Raw genomic sequence first — 17,127 nt, 5'->3', positions numbered from 1 at the left:
ACATACCTGGTATTTTTGTGTGACTGTGATTAGGTGGTTGGTTGTTTCAAAAAAAGTAAAAAAACACAAGAAAACTGAACTCTAAGGAAAATTTAAGCCAGAACGTTCCACATCAAATAGCAAAATCAAACATATTTTATTCTCATTTTCACGACCTCGTCTGTATTTATCAGCATTTCAGAGTTACACAACAAAGCGTTTAAAATACAAGGTATGATGGCAACAGGTAGCACATGTACACAAGGTATGATGGCAACAGGTAGCACATGTACTTGGTATTTAAACTGCCTGCAGTAATAGTGAACAAGCTTAAAAAATCTCTAATTTAGTACAACAGTATTGTACTACTGTTCAAAAGACGTATATCGATAAGAGGAAACAAATCCGGGTTACAAACTAAACAGAGGGAAATACATCAACTATAAGACAAAACGGGACAACAAAAAACTAGTGTGCACCAAAAACAAAACATCAACATACATAGGAACGGCCTATAAAAAAAGTTCATACTCCTATTTTAAAACAAATGATGGGTTGAACCTGGTGTTATTGCTAAATAACATCTATCAATAAATAAATATAGCTCGTACATAAAAAGAAAAGTTTAAAAGTACATTGAATTAAGTACAATATTATATCAAGTAATCACGTAATTTCAGTAACATTTGAACACTCTGCGGATAACATTTTCATTATACAACAATTGGTTCACTAAAAGCATTGTCTTTCTTAAAGATGTCATCTTTGTCTCTTCTGTCTGTATGGTTTCCACTCAATTAAATAAGTCTGTAAGAAAAAATGTCAATGCATAATAATTACTAAGAATATATTTGATTTAACGAATGATTAAGTTAACAAACATGCACATGATGTAATACTATGAGTTATTGGAAACGAAAAATATATCAATCAAGGTGTTTACTAATGACTACAGGTACATATAACCACTATTACAAAGGTGTGCCTGTCATTTTAGTTTTCCGTAAAACTTCTTACAAAAGAACAACGCCTAACAAAGAATGGAAGTAACAAATGAAGCATGATGTCAATGCAAAACGTAACATCTAAAAAAAAAAAAAAACTGAAAATTCTTAATCACATGGCAAAAGCGAAAGCTCACACACATCAAACGAATGGACAACAACTGCATTATTCCTGACTTGGTACAGGCATTTTGTTAAAAAAAAATGATGGATTAATAGCTAGCCATTATGCAACTGAAATAATATGCGAAAATACTAACGACAAGATTGACAGACAAAGAATTTTAAAATCTTATAAATATAATGTTAGAGATATAATACAACATGAGCCACATGTACAACAGGTGTTATCAAAAATGAATTATAATGAGTGACATCACAAAAGAAAAAGGCAAATGCTACTCAGACAGAAAATGTACATTCTAAAATTTAAAAAAAAGTAGTTTTGGCGATCATCATTTTGTCATGGCAGAACAATGTGTTAATCTATATATATATATATATATACAACTCGTCTAAACATCAACCCAACAATGTTAGATCTGTAAATTTGCTTTCGCAAATTTTTGGTTCTTCCCTCGCCGGGATTCGAACCCATGCTACTGTGATATCGTGACACCAAATCGCCTGCACTGCAGCCGTCCCGCTAGACCACACGACCACCTGGGCTCTCAAAAAAAGAGTTTTCGCTGGCCATGTGTTACCTTTCCACGTCAGTTTTAATCTAGCGGCGTACTACAGTACATGATATATAAGGCATGAAGATGTTATTGTTACAGATCAGCTAAATTATCTATAGTAAAGGATCCTACAAATTAATGTAAGATACAGTCACAGAAAATAATTATATTCATAAGTACGTCTGAGTCAGTGACAACCCTACAACAGATGTATCCATCGGATCGCCATCAATGATGGTGATACATGGCTGTGTACATAATGTATATACAACTCGTCTAAACATCAACCCAACAATGTTAGATCTGTAAATTTGCTTTCGCAAATATATATATTGTACACACTCTATTTATTGAATCGACTACAGATGAAAAACAAAGCTTACTTTTTTCACAGATAAAACGAGATAGACGTGTACAAGGCCTATCATACCATTCAAGGTTAACTCCTGATCTCATGTAAAGGCAATTTTCATTTCCCTGCAAATCGTTTGGTTGTCCGATACTCCAGTCATTAAAGGTGATATCAGTCTGACTAGTGGACCATACCCAATCGCCCTCTTTTTCTATGTCTGTGCCGCCTATCCAGAAGGCTATAAATGAAACTATATGTAAAAAAAAAGTTCCTAAATAAATATGGCGTTCATGGCTTATAGATGCTAAGTGTTTTGATCTGAGCGTCAGCGATGAGTCTTATGTAGACAAAACGCGCGTCTGTCGTATTAAATTATAATCCTAGAACCTTTGATAACTATTATAAATAAGATTTTGAATGAAATTATAGGTTTTATTACGAGTAAGAATGGACATCACTTCCCCGAGGATATCACCAGCCCAGTAGACAGCATTTCTGTGTTGACTTGAGTTATCATTGATATGTGCATACTTATAAATTAACTGTTAACAAAACTTTAAATTTTTCAAAAAACTAAGGCTTTTCTGCCTCAGTAATCTACTACCTTTAAGTTAGCTGTGTTTGGCAAACTTTTAGGAATTTTTGGTCATCACTCTCAATGTGTAAAATCAAAAAAATCCCGATCTAGTCTTTTCCCATTCCAGTTTGACGTCATATGTCCTTTCCCGATGTCCGACTTAAACATTACAATAATAAAACTTTTTTACGCTTTAGAGTGTAATTAAGTTTGAAAAAAAGAAGATTTCCAGGTGAAATGTTTGAGTGTTTTATATTTTATTGACGAAATCACAAAGCGTGTTGCCATGGATGAAATGTACATCGTCATTATATTTGAAAATAATCATTGAACTAACGAATAACTAATGAAAATGCAGTAATAATGTCTAATGGTGCTGGATAAGCCGATCAAATAAAAAAAGATTGTCGTATCACATTATGTGTAGTGTGATACGAAAAATATCTATGAAAGAAATAGAAAACATGCCATAACTATAAGAGAAAATATGTTATTAGTTAAAATACAATTATATATACATACATGAACCATATCCAGTTGCCGTTGTCTTTAAAAAGTTCAATTCACAACTTGATATTACTTCTACAAGCTTACTGCCGTAACTTTCGCAAATAAACTAGAATGGATGGATATTATATAGCATGGTATCACAATACTAATTTCCCTTTTTTGTCTATTAGATTTATTAAGTTTCAATAGTCAAGATTTGTGTACTAATTATCACAAAATCTAATTATAACTTGCAAAAGAATATATATTCGTATTTTTTTCAGTTTTTATTTTTCTGAAAGCATTTAATGTATACACCTCAAGGAAAGGAAATTTTTTAAGACTCTTATTACTTGATTTATTTATTTTTATATTTTATAGGGGTGTAAAATAAAGGATGCAGTAGTATACCGCTGTTCGAAAGTCATAAATCGATTGAGAGAAAATAAATAAGGGTTACAAACTACAACCGAGGGAAGTTCATCAACTATAAGAGGAAAACAACGAAACAACAGAAACACTGAAGTGCAACAAAAAACTCAAACGACAATACAACACCCTCAGAAAAGAACTATAAGATAACAACTGCCATTGACCGAAGTACATTTTGTATGAAGCGAAGAAGCCCTTCATATTAAAAACGTGCGCATAATCAATACTTTTACAACTCAATACAATTAAATAAAGGCAACAGTAGTATACCGCTGTTCAAAACTCATAAATCCATGGACAAAAAACAAAATCGTGGTAACAAACTTAAACCGAGGGAAACGCATTAAATATAAGAGGAGAACAACGACACAACACTAAAATGTCACACAAACAGAAACGGACCAAACATCAGACAAAATCCCACGAGAATAACAAATATAACATCAAAACCAAATACATGAATTTGGGATAGACAAGTACCGTGACACGTCTTATCGCAATGTGAAATAACACTGTTGAATTCTTATAATTAAAACAAAAATTGATGGTACTTGAGTTTATACTGATTTTACTACGGGTTTGCCCTTGATAGTGAATATTTTATGATGAGCAATAGTGAGGGGTGAGACGTCGGCGTAAAAGGCAAAGCTGACTTATTATCAGTATATATGCAGTATATATGCAGACCCCCAATGAAACGACTTTTTTTTTGGATCGAGGCGCTCTAATTGAAACCAATTATTTGCTGTTCCCGCAATTAAACACACTAGCACTATGACGTATAAGACAAAGAAGACATAGTTAAGCAATTTCAAAAACATTTTTAGATAGGTTCGGACCAAGTTGAATTAGTAATCTTAATTCTACTTAAGAAAACGGGTTTTCAAAATATTTTTTCAATATTCGTTCATGTTGTCATGACTTTCAGATTCACTTATCTTGAGAAATGTGTTTCACGTATAAATTAAATGAGAGCGACCTTTGATATTCCCTATTGTTTTTATTAATGAAGGAGTACAAACCTTAGCATCGTTCCAATTTCTTTCGTCATTACTGAAGAAGTAGCAGTTAATTTCGTTCTTAAACCATCCGTTTTGGCATTGTAATGAACCTGAAAATTTTGCATAAATTCTAAAAGAAAACCAATATCAAGCAAAACGTTCTGTAAATATTTACATAGATTTTAATAGTACAATTATAATGATTTGAGTTCTACAGGCTCAATGTATTGTATATTTACTAAGACGTTACGGCATGTTATGACATTACGTTCCGCTATATGAAAACACATCAATAATTATATAAACATACCTTTGAAGAACGTAAAAGAAATGATAAAGGGAAAATCCAGGTTAAATGAAAACAACACTCAATAAATAAGTTTCGCACGAACAACTTTTTTTGAGAATATCAAAGTGTATTACGATATTTCTCCACTCTCTGAGAGCCTCGCGCTTTAAATATTATAATTAAAATGTCTCGAGTAAAGAATATCGTTATACCTTGTTTCAGTTGTGGAATCTATATTTCAATCATTTCGATAAACATCACAAATGGACGAACTATGCATACACATATCAATCCACAAATGAACCTTGATAAGCATATTTACATATACAATACAAAACACAGCGTAAGAAAAAGGAGAGGGGTCATAAAACATGAAAATTAGATAAGTTACATTAATAAGGCTTAAAACCTCATTCTCAATTCGTTTTAAAAACAAACGTCGACAATAATGGTTTATATGGTTTTGTCTGGGAAACTTTCAGTCATAACATTTTGTACTTTTTCCTTCTCTTGTTTTTCTTCTTTTTTTTTACATCGTTTGATTTCCTTTCTGATACATTGTCTTTAACTTCACTAAAACTGCAAAAAAAGTCCACGGAACTAGTGATTGTTCCGTTTATGGTAGACACATTGTCACATTTTCTCTTTACGTGTGTAAAACGATCAAAAATCAATGTTTAAATTATATTTCTATCAATGTCGTGTGAACTCTGCATATCAAACTGATCATTTTACATCTGGAGAAAAGTAGCAATTATCAATCAAATTTATCAGGGAGGAGAGTCATCTAAATAAATGTATAAAATATCTAAAATTCTAAAATTACATTCTGGTACCTGTGAACTTCTTCATCATCAATGCATCTCCAAAGATTTCACTTTGTGGACAGCACGATTCTTCTAAAATACACTGTCTAGTTTTCTTGTCATAACAGGCGTCGCAACATGTTCCCAGCACGCAACAGAGAGTACTACAAGCAATAGATGATGTAGCTGTTTCTATCTTCAATGTTGAACTGCTTGGTAGAATTTTTCTGCCTTTTGTATTGACAAAATCTTGTTTTTTAGTATTCAGATTTGCAAGACAAAGTGTGTCCATAAGCAGAATAATAACAGTATAGCGAGCAAAACACAACATTTTCATTTTGCTAAGTTGAAGTTTTGGTTTAACGTTTACAATGTGCCAACTATCACTTTCCCAAATGATTGCTTCAAAATCAGGCACACAAATAACCTAGTTACATCCTGACAGATGTATTTAATTATTAGAAAATCAATTCACAGATCTATAACAGGCTACAGAACAAACTATATATGACGACTAATTTGTAATTATATTGTACACATGACGATTATACATGCCTTCGTTTTCTTAATTGTTGCGAATAATTTTCAATCAAAGAATTTAATCGCTTTGACGTATACAGTCGTCATTATTTCTATTGATAATAGGGTTCTTTTTTTTAATAATAACAACTCGCATTTATTCGCTACTTGATATTATGCAAATTTAAAAAAAATGCCAATATCTAGAAAAACAGTGTATGATTATAAATGAACAATGTTTTTATTGTGTTTACATTTGTTTCTCAGGTTGTAATTATTTACTTGGTAGGTACCGACAGAAAGACTTTGCTTATAGAATCGTATGTGGCAGTGGTCAATTAAACGTATCCATAACCTTGAAAATAATATTTCTTACAACTTTTTAGTACCTGGACTATATAGGTATAGGAAGATGTGGTATGAGTGCCAATGAGACAACTCTCCATCCAAATAACAATTTATAAAAGGAATCAATTACAGGTCAAGGTACGGCCTTCAATACGGAGCCTTGGCTCACACCGAACAACAAGCTATAAAGGGCCTCAAAATTACAAGACTAAAACCATTCAAACGGGAAAACCAACGGTCTATTCTGTATAAAATAACGAGAAACGAGAAATGAATTGAAAGACTGTTTAAAGGGTTTGCGATAAATGTCTTTAAGAATTTGTTCGATACCTTGTATATCTCTTCTTTATTTTGGTTCTCTGCTGATGAATATTGATGAGTCATTATTTCTTTTCTATAATATTTAAAAACTATTTGGTGGTAAACAAATTAGTACATTCAATATAATTCAAAAAAGCAACAGTAATATATCGGTGTTCAAAAGTCATATATCGATTGATAGAAAATAAATCCGAGTCACAAACTAACACTCAGGGAAACACATAAACTGTAAGAGGAAAACAACAGAACACAGAAGTGGAATAATAAATTAACGACATTGCATTCATTGAAACAAACTATTAGATAACAACTTCAATACTACACAGCAAAAAGTGCCACGCATGTTTTACGCATGGTAAAGAAAACGTGTGTAAAACGTATGTTTTTTGTGCGTTTAACGCATGTTTTTTACAACATGAGTGTAACAGGCATGCAAAAACATATATTAAATATGCGTTACAAAACGCGTGAAATATTACACATGTGTAAAACATGTGTTAATACAAACTCATGTAAAATACATGTTTTACAGACGTTTTACATGAATTTCACAATGATATTTTTTTATGACGAATTTTTTATCTTTGGCTTATTTTTTTATATTTTTGTAGTAAAAATTAACAATTTAAAAATCAAAGACAAGATTAGAACCTCTTCTTTATCCTTGGTTGGGAAATCTCTTTGAAAAATGGGCTTTAAAGAATGTAATAACTTGAAAAATAAATGAAAATTTCAAAAACATGTCTGCCTAAATATTTAATGTTTTAATATTAAAGCAATTTGTTAAGCTTGAATAAACAAAATTCACACATGGTTAAAACATGTAAAATGAAATGCTGTAAAGTATGTAAATGAATTAATGTGTTAACTGACTTAATATACATTGTGATATTTGACATGCTGTCATTCATTGTCTTTTCCTTTACTTCTCATCATTGATGTGCTCCAATAGAATCATGAGAGTATCATCTGACACAAGTTTGGTAAATTCTATATTTTGATTCAATGTATATTAAAGTTCTATTCATCACAGTCCTGTTGCTACAAATGACTGGAACTGCTTCCTGGCACAGTTACTTTTCCTTTTTAATTTGCCCAAGACATTTCCATGTGCTAATTTCTTCTGTAAACATAAAAAAGGTGATTAAGTAAAAAGACTTATAGCAATTTTAAACATTTGTGATGTTTATATTAAGATGCTGAATTTCACAAGAACTGAATGTAACTGAAAGTTACAAGTTCATGAAAGGCAAATATATAATGAACATGAAAAATGCACAAAATCAACAAGTTATTATACTTGAAATAAGAAACAAATGCAGTTTTCTAAAGCAGCTTAACTCCTGCAAAAAAACCTAATCTGCAACATTAATTGAACTCATCCAAGACTTTGGCTTGCCAAACTACATGTAACCTTTGAATTTGATAAAAAAGAATTATAAAAACAAACATGAAGTTGAACAATAGGATTGAGATTGCTTACAATGCAATTTTCATTATACTTTCCATTTTAAAGGGGGACTATTAATTCCTGCAAAAATAGTTTCTTAACACTTAATTTTTAAACTAGAAAAAGTCAAACACCTTCCTTTTTAACAGAATTTCAATGCATAATTGACCAAAGCTGATTATTTAACTGGTCTTAGCAAAGGTGGATTTAGAGTGGTGCCAGGTAAAAATTTGATTGATTATATAGGGAATCACTGAAGCATGACCGGAGCAGGCGCCCTCTTAGGCCGTCAGTTGCCTCCTACTTATGAACAAATGATGAAAATTTCTGGATCTGCCACTGCTAAGACATCACATATATATCAAATTCTGCAACTACCATAGGCTTGAGAGAGCTCACAATGCTATTTTCCATATCATTCATATTTCCAAGTGGCAACATGTGTACAAACTACTATTAGTTCACCAAAACATTGTATGGGAAAGAGAATGTGCAAACATGAAAAACTGGATAGAATGGACACTTGTTGTATTTACTTTATCCCTAAAATGCGTTCTTTTGCAAGACCAAATTTTAAAAGGATGAAAAAGTACTTACCTAACTAGATATGGAAATGCAGTGAAAAATTTGCGGCTAGCATATAGACATATAAATAAATGACAGATTTTTTTCTGTAAAATTCCTGTTGCATATATTCATACCTTCTTCAGATGAAGGATAATTTATAGCATGGCGCATTTGGTATTAACTTTGTCGGATTCAGTAAGCAAAATATTTACCACTAGATATTTCTTCTGATTTAATGTTTGTTTGGATGCTGTCTCACTAAAATATACTTTACACATTCATATTCTTTTATTCAAAACAGATTAACTATTAAACAAAAGTCATTGCAGAATAGAACTTCTTACCTAAAGAGTCCATTTTTTCTCCAGTGTCAATTACACGTACATTTATTTTTCTTTTCGTTGGTCACGTTTTTTTAAATGGTGTCTTCTGTCCCAAAAAGTTTTGTTATTGCATGTATTGAAACTTTAATAAAAAATATATCAGTTTATTCGATAATTAAACATGTTAAACAATAACAAATTATACACATATATATGTTTGAGTTTTTATTAGCTTTTAATGAACTTTCAATAACTGAATGTACTATTAAGTTTTGATTGTTTGTCTTCATGTTAGATTTGTTTAGCTTTGTACCAATTCAATGAATCAAAACTATTTCTAACTGATTTCACCACTTTGTTCCTCTTTCGTGCTGTAACACAACGGTTCAAACATTCTATTTATGCCCGTTCCAATTCCGGATGAAATTTAGTTGTTGTTGTTTGATGCTGTCTGCCATATTTGATTTATTTTGGCAAATCATTTTACATTTTGTCATGTCAAGCCTTGAAGGCCTGTTATACATTTTTTGTAGCTGACAGTATGAGCTTTGTTCATCGTTAGAGGTATTAAGGTGTCCTATATAGATGAAGTTAAATCCAGTTCATATGGACATTCGTAGATAGTTCTTTCAGAGGCAATCATACTACATTGATCTCCTTATTTTCAATATCATTATTCAAAATTGTATAATTTTTAACACATGTATAATTAGTCACAAGAAATATAACTCAAGTTACAATCTAATGTAGCTTAGTTAATAAAGCTGCCAGTGTAGTGTGCATTCCAACACAAAATTGTATATATCTTAATTTATTTAACACTGTGTCCGAATTCTAGTCATTTTGCCATTTTTGGCACCTGGCCAAATGGTCACCTTTGATAGTCAATATGGAATAACAAGTAAAATCCGCCCGTGTTAATTCGGGTAACCCACAGTGGTTAAATCTATACCCAAAACTAATATTATGTTTAAACTTTTGCAAGTGAACTGTTGAGGACTCCCATAATTGTTTTATAAACTACATATATATATATATCTAATATAATTGAACTGATCTTTAAACCTCCTTTGAAGAAGGAACCATATTTCATGTATTTTCACATGTAGAATCTAGGTGCTCTATTTATATACAGTGCTGTTTCTCCTTCTACCATTGGACATTTAACCAAATTTACATGATCAGATTGTGTGCTCTCTGTATAAACAATCAATGGAGCCATAATCAGATAAAATAGATCTATTCCTAATGGAACCTATATTTATTATAATATAACTTCTATTTCATGACAACTGCACAATACTAGCAAACAATCTTATTCAATGTTTTCAAGTAGACAGGTACAAGATCAGAAAAATCTGGAAAATCAGGAAAGCGAATTATCCACAAAAAAAATGAATGATAAAATTAAAGTGTTTTTGTGAGCCAAAATTTGTTCCTGTGAAAAAGTTCCATTGGAACTAATATCACAGGAAATATGTTCTGGGAGAACTTTTTTCATAGATAATTTCAATATAATTTGTTCCATCTCTATGAAATAAGTTCCACACTGTTCCTTAGCTAGTGAAATAGGTTCCAGGTTTATGAGATTTGTTCCTTACCTGGTGAAATAAGTTCTGGGTTTGTGAAATTTCTTCTTCACCTGGTCAGATAAGTTCCTAGTCTGTGAAATATGTTCCACTGGTTAAACAGGTTATCTTATATACTGAACATTTGTCATCAATGAGTTTAAAGTTATCATTCGAGTGCATTATAAAAATAAGTATATTAATATATTGATAATATAACAAATGAAAAATGTAAATCATCCAATAAGAATCTTGTGGACTATAGCAAATCTTTAATTATAAACGTAGTCAAAGATGAACATGAACATATGAATGTATGAACTCATTTGAAAAGGACAAAATAACTGATTAATGATTCCAAAATACATGAAGAAACAAAAGACACACTCTTTTGAAACTGTTTCATGACAAGTACGTGTATGACTTGAAACAGGGCCATGACAGTTAACAGGAACCAAGGAGGAATACCACATATAACATAGATACAAATTATGATAAATTACCATCGCTTTATCCAGTAGAACTTTACAGTCATGCCCTCAATTGCACTTGTATCCCATGATAGCACACTTAGTACAGCATTAAGCTTGCTTTATAATTCAAATGTTACAGGAAAATGTTTCGCTGTGCAATATGTTGCAAAGGTACTTATTTCAGTGAAAATAGGTTTGAGAAGAACTTATGTATTGATTTCTTTGAAATATGTAGATATTGGTCTTAAACTAATATCACAGGAACTTATTTAAAACTTTTAATATTAACTGGAACAAAATTCATGATGCTACATGTATATGATATTTGTTCCGGAACTCATTTCATATTTGGTCAAAAAATTAGTTCCGGGACAAATTTTACAGTGCTGGAACATATTATCTATCCAGCGGAACAAATGTCACGCCGGAACATATTTTTTGTTACAATCTCTCTTCTTTAAAGTTTTTATCCTCATCTGTCTATACTGCAGTAGAGAAGAGAACCAAAAACTGCTCTCAAATTAAAGATGAAAACCGTTTTTAATATTAGGTGACTGTTGAAATATCAATTGCTGAAATGTCTTGAAAAAAGGTGCTGATTTACTCTTACCGATTTGACTTAAATAAGGTGACGAATTTATCAGGTGCCCCGTGTGTTTTGTGTCCAGTAAAATTATTTAGAAATAACAGAGTGTTTTATGTTAATTGATTCACTGCATCGATATACCTACACTGAGTGAGTCTTTACAAAATTGTTCATTCTGTGAGATTCATAGTGGCAGTTGATACTGTATTTTATTTATAGTCCTTTATAAGTTGTACAAAAATAACCGCGGGAAATACCATTACACTGGCATGGAGACTCAGAGGAAATTACGGAATCCACGTTCATATATTTTTTTAAAGACTTTAAGTCCAATCGGTTAGATACAATTATTAATCATGTATACTTGTTTTCATGACTTATAAATCTACGGATGGATTTCAATCATTCAATGCCGTTTAAATGGAATCTTTAATGCTTCAGCTTTGGTTTAATATTAGCCCGTACGGTCAATGACGGTTCACCCGGAAACGAGCGTTCAGACAGACGACACTGATATCGACATCATGATTCGTGAATCAAATTTAAAACGCAAATGTTATGGACGAAATGAGATGCAGCTAGGATAATGTATGATATCTTCAATCTAGGACACTAAAGACAAGGTTGGTAAGAATTCAACTTTAATATTTAATTGATAAACATTTCACGAAGGATTTTTAAATGCAATTTCCCAAACTGATTTATATATTTTATCGGAAGCAAGTTAACTCGTACCAACGAAAACACCGAACCAATCTCCTGTGATTTATCCAGTTTGAGTGAATTATACTTAAGCTAAGACCGTAAAGTAGAACCAGATGACTATTTTGGCATTTAATATGCTTACCCTTCAGGAGCACATGAGATCACCCGTTGTTTTTGGTGGGGTTCATGTTGTTTGTTCTTTAGTTTTCTATGTTGTGTCGTGTGTACTATTGTTTGTCTGTTTGTCATGTTTGTCCTTCTCATTTTTAGCCATGGCGTTGTCAGTTTATTTTCTATTTATGAGTTTGACTGTCCCTCTGGTATCTTTCGTCCCTCTTTTATATGTTCATAACCATTGAAATGTATATGTCTCTGTGATAACTATACATTTTTTGGTAGCGAATGAAAGGGAGTGAAGTTAACACTGGCATGACTGGCTTCGTAAGTTCCTGTTGTCTTAGCAAGTTCTGAGATACATTTGTAAACTATCAAAGCACGTAAACAATAAGATGTTTATTTAAAAGACATATATATATACACGGTTGAATATAAGTTATATACAATACCATAAATATACAGTGGGGCTGCCGCTAGTCTACTTGTTCATGTTATTGTAACACTGTCCGTAAAGTGGGAGCCAAAAGATGAGCGTCCTCTCAATTCAAATCCTATTAGTAAACTGTCCTGAACCCAATGAGTTACATCATACTTATAGTTCCTAGCTAGGAACAAAGAGTCTTATAGGGCCGGAAGTCTGGCAAGATCAAAGTCCTGACAAGAATAGTTACATGCATGGCCGGTCTCGGGAGAAAGAGTTACGGAACTATAAATAATAACAATACATTACATTTTCCATTCACAGGACTCGGGAGAAAGAGTTACGGAACTACAAGTAATACTAACAATACATTTACCAATTTTCCCAAATAAATAGAATAAACAAGTAAAAAAAGTGACCACCATCAGAAAGTGACCATAACACAAGACTAGAGGACTGTGGAAACAAGTGACCTGGCATAAAATGAATATCCTGGCCTGGTTTTTCAACCTTGGCTTATTGGTAAGACTGGTTTAAAGAACACATTCATAAATCATGGACTTAGGAATCTTAAGAGCCTTATATCATATTAAAATTTTCATAGAATTGGATTCTAAATTACAGAACCAGATGCTCCGCAGGGTGCAGCTTTATACGACCCGCAGAGGGTGAACCATGAACAGTTGGGGCTAGTATAGAGACAACATTCTCTGAATTAGGATTGTGATCAAATTTTTGACATAATATGAGTTTCTGACACTAAGCAAATGTCAAGATCTTACAAATCTATTGCGCAATATTGTGCAGTTAAAAAATAAATTTTCAAACAATTTGGAATTGGAGAAATTTTGAAAAAAAATTGAAAATTACTACCACCCCCCTTTTTTCGCAATTAGTCCAACACATTACATTTCTTTGTTCATAATTTATAAGAAGTGTAAGGGAGGTTAATCCAAACATTACCTACATTGTATGTTAAATGTTTTTAAATTACCACCCTTACACTGCTTTAAAAGAGGGACGAAAGATACCAAAGGGACAGTCAAACTCATAAATCTAAAACAAACTGACAACGCCATGGCTAAAAATGAAAAAGACAAACAGAAAAACAATAGTACACATGACACAACATAGAAAACTAAAGAATAAACAACACGAACCCCACCAAAAACTAGGGGTGATCTCAGGTGCTCCGGAAGGGTAAGCAGATCCTGCTCCACATGCGGCACCCGTCGTGTTGCTTATGTGATTACAAATCCGGTAAATAGTCTAATTCGGTAGGTCAAATTCATGAAAGGGAAGGGGATTGTAGTTACGACGTGAGGAACATATCCGATATCATTTGTGAAATGGTTATTCCATAACGGTCAACCAACTCGTGATGGCGTCCGTAAAATTTAAAGTTGTCTTAATTGTCAATTGACTAGAAAACCTAGTTTTTCCCCTTTTTTTGCCCCTAATTTCAAAATATTTTAAGTCATAACCCCCCAAAGTCAATACTAACCATCCCTTCATGGTATGGAAATTTGTGGTATAATTTCAGAGATTCATACACTTAAACACAAGTTTTTGTTTGCAAACTACAAAAATGCTTATTTTGGGCACCTTTTTTGGCCCTTAATTCCTAAATTATTGGGACCATAACCCCCAAAATGAATCCCAACCTTTCATTAGTGGTTTTGAACCTACTGGTAAAAATTGATAGACATTTATTCACTTAAACTAAAGTTATTGTCCGGAAACTAAATGTGTCTTGGGACGACGACGACGCAGATGAATACATGATTGTCATGTATTGTGCTCCATACTTATGTACTAAACGTCATGTATCAGAGTTACTCCCCTTCAGTTATTAAAGCATTTTGTTAGTCAGCCATTGTTGTATTCTTGACGTACACCACAATGATAGCATTATACCACTCAAAATATTTTTTGCGGTTGTATAAAAGAGATTAATGAAGCAGTTAAACCACTCACAGGTGGGTCAGATGAGCTTTTGCTGTCAATGGCGGTCGCTATCCTATATAAAAAAAAAAACAATATACATTTAGGTTAGTGATTACTATTGACAGTAAAAGCTCGTCTGGCCTACAATACACAGAGAGAGGATGTAATTTCATACTCCCAACACTGATTCTGGTGTCACACTGTGAAACACAGATTTTCCCACAAAAAATCACCAAGTAATTACTCCCATCTGAGAGGGTTTTCTGACCTGTTGATTGCAGGTAAAGGTAATAAAAATCAACAAAGCATGACTGCATGGTCTGACAGTGACACATAATTACATGTCAACTATCCTCTCACTTTTTCCTATTTCAATCATTTCCTATTTAGCTTTATTTCTGAAAGCTTTAAAAAAAGGTTAATGAAATGATTTAAAAAAATTATATACAAAATTATTTTTAGGTTGGAAAATTATTTACATTCTCTCATAATCTCATTATTAAGAATGGCAACTTGATATTTACAATTAGTTGTATTTATAGTCAGTTTAAACATATAGATATTAATATATACATCGTTTAAAAATAATAGTAATGATACAAAAAACAGAATATAATAAAATAATGTAGATAAATTTCATACATATTATATTTATCATGTTTATAAAATATAATCTTCATTTATTATTAAAATTTATAAAAAATAATTGAATAAATTCAATTAAAATATATGTCTTTATTTTCTATTAATTGTACTCCACTTACAGGTGATATTTTGTTTGTTTTAATTATGTTTCTTAGGTATGAAAAACCAACACTGTCAGAACAAATGCTGAATATATTTTTAATAAATAAAGTTGTGCAGGATTCTTTAATAAAATCAGATTATAATATCTCTGATTAAATTTAACAAATCTCACACTTTTCATCATTTTTGTGACTGTCATTTAATGACAGGAAACATAAGAAATGTTTATTGTAGTCAACAACTACTGGCACACTTCAAAGGTAAACATAGCAATAAAAATCATGGTGTTGGGAGAAACCACACCAAGGTAATAAACAATTAAGGAGTTTTAGAGAGGAATTACTCCAAGTTTCTCCCAATTTCCTCCCAAGATTTGGAGAGTGTTGTTGGAGTTTCCTGGTGTGACACCAAGTTTTTACACAGTGTAGGGAGTATGAGATTACATCCTCTCTGTTTGTACTGTACTAAACAAGCCCCTGTTAACCACTAAAAAACAATAAATCAAGCAGCTTTGACTCCATAATAAATGAGATGCTCAAGCATGTCAAGTGCAGCTTATCATATCTGCTTAAATGTTTTGTAAAGCTATTTAACAAAGTATTAACAACAGGAAAATTTCCTGAAATATGAGCTAAAGGATTTATTGTCCCATTACATAAAAGCAAATGTAAAGATTACCCCTCAAATTTTAAGCGGCATCACGATAGGTAGTTGTGTAGTAGTTGTGTAGGAAAACCCTTTTAAAAATACTTAATAATAGATTAGAAAAGTTTATATATAAACTAAAAGAAATATAGTTGGTCCAGATCGGACTATGTGTTGTGGACAATGCTCATTGTTGAACGCTGTTTGGTAGCTATGGTTGTTAATTTCTGTGTCATTGGGTCTCTTGCTGAGAGTTGTCTAATTGGCAATCATACCACATCTTCTATTTTTATAGGACGACTGCAAGTTCTGGTGGATGGTTTTACAAAAATATCATAATCTCTGTAATCATTAATGATAGTATATATAGATAGGGAATTAATAAAGGAATCCAAAGAGCAAAAAAAATATATAGGTCACCGTGCTTGTTTTCGAGATATTAGCCATTGAAATTTTGGAGGGAAAATATTCTCTCTTGACTTTTCATAGCTTTATCATTGATAAGTTGAAGTTCTCAAAAACTGTTAAAAAGTAATTAAAATTTTATAAGACTTTTACAGATGGCTTATCATTATACATGTAAAAGATTTACAAAAAGAAAAATGGGGGGCACCGGACAAATTTTTTCAAGGCATTCAAATGGATAAAACCAGAGGATTCCGAAAATCTGACAAAACATCTAAAACATGAAAAGCCAGCTTCCTTAAAAATACGTCTTTCAAGAAAAGAGGAATTAAACGTTGCGCTGATATCTTATGGAAATTTAACACAAATGGACACA

The 17,127-nt window shown here is 32.0% G+C and overlaps 1 long non-coding RNA gene across 1 annotated transcript; it reads right to left on the bottom strand.

Moving 5' to 3' along the window:
- Positions 1–677: 677 nt before the first annotated feature.
- LOC139503566 (uncharacterized) lies at positions 678–4,627 on the bottom strand. Its single transcript, XR_011659130.1, has 4 exons — positions 4,536–4,627; positions 3,115–3,208; positions 2,047–2,253; positions 678–786 (listed from the first exon to the last, which is right to left on the bottom strand). It is a non-coding gene; the product is annotated as an uncharacterized lncRNA (long non-coding RNA).
- Between the last annotated feature and the right edge of the window lie 12,500 nt (positions 4,628–17,127).

Source organism: Mytilus edulis, chromosome 14 (genome assembly GCF_963676685.1).
Source record: "Mytilus edulis chromosome 14, xbMytEdul2.2, whole genome shotgun sequence".
NCBI lineage: Eukaryota > Metazoa > Mollusca > Bivalvia > Mytilida > Mytilidae > Mytilus > Mytilus edulis.
The sequence above is the reverse complement of the archived record's forward strand: the minus strand, read 5'-3'. Positions and strand labels throughout refer to the sequence as shown.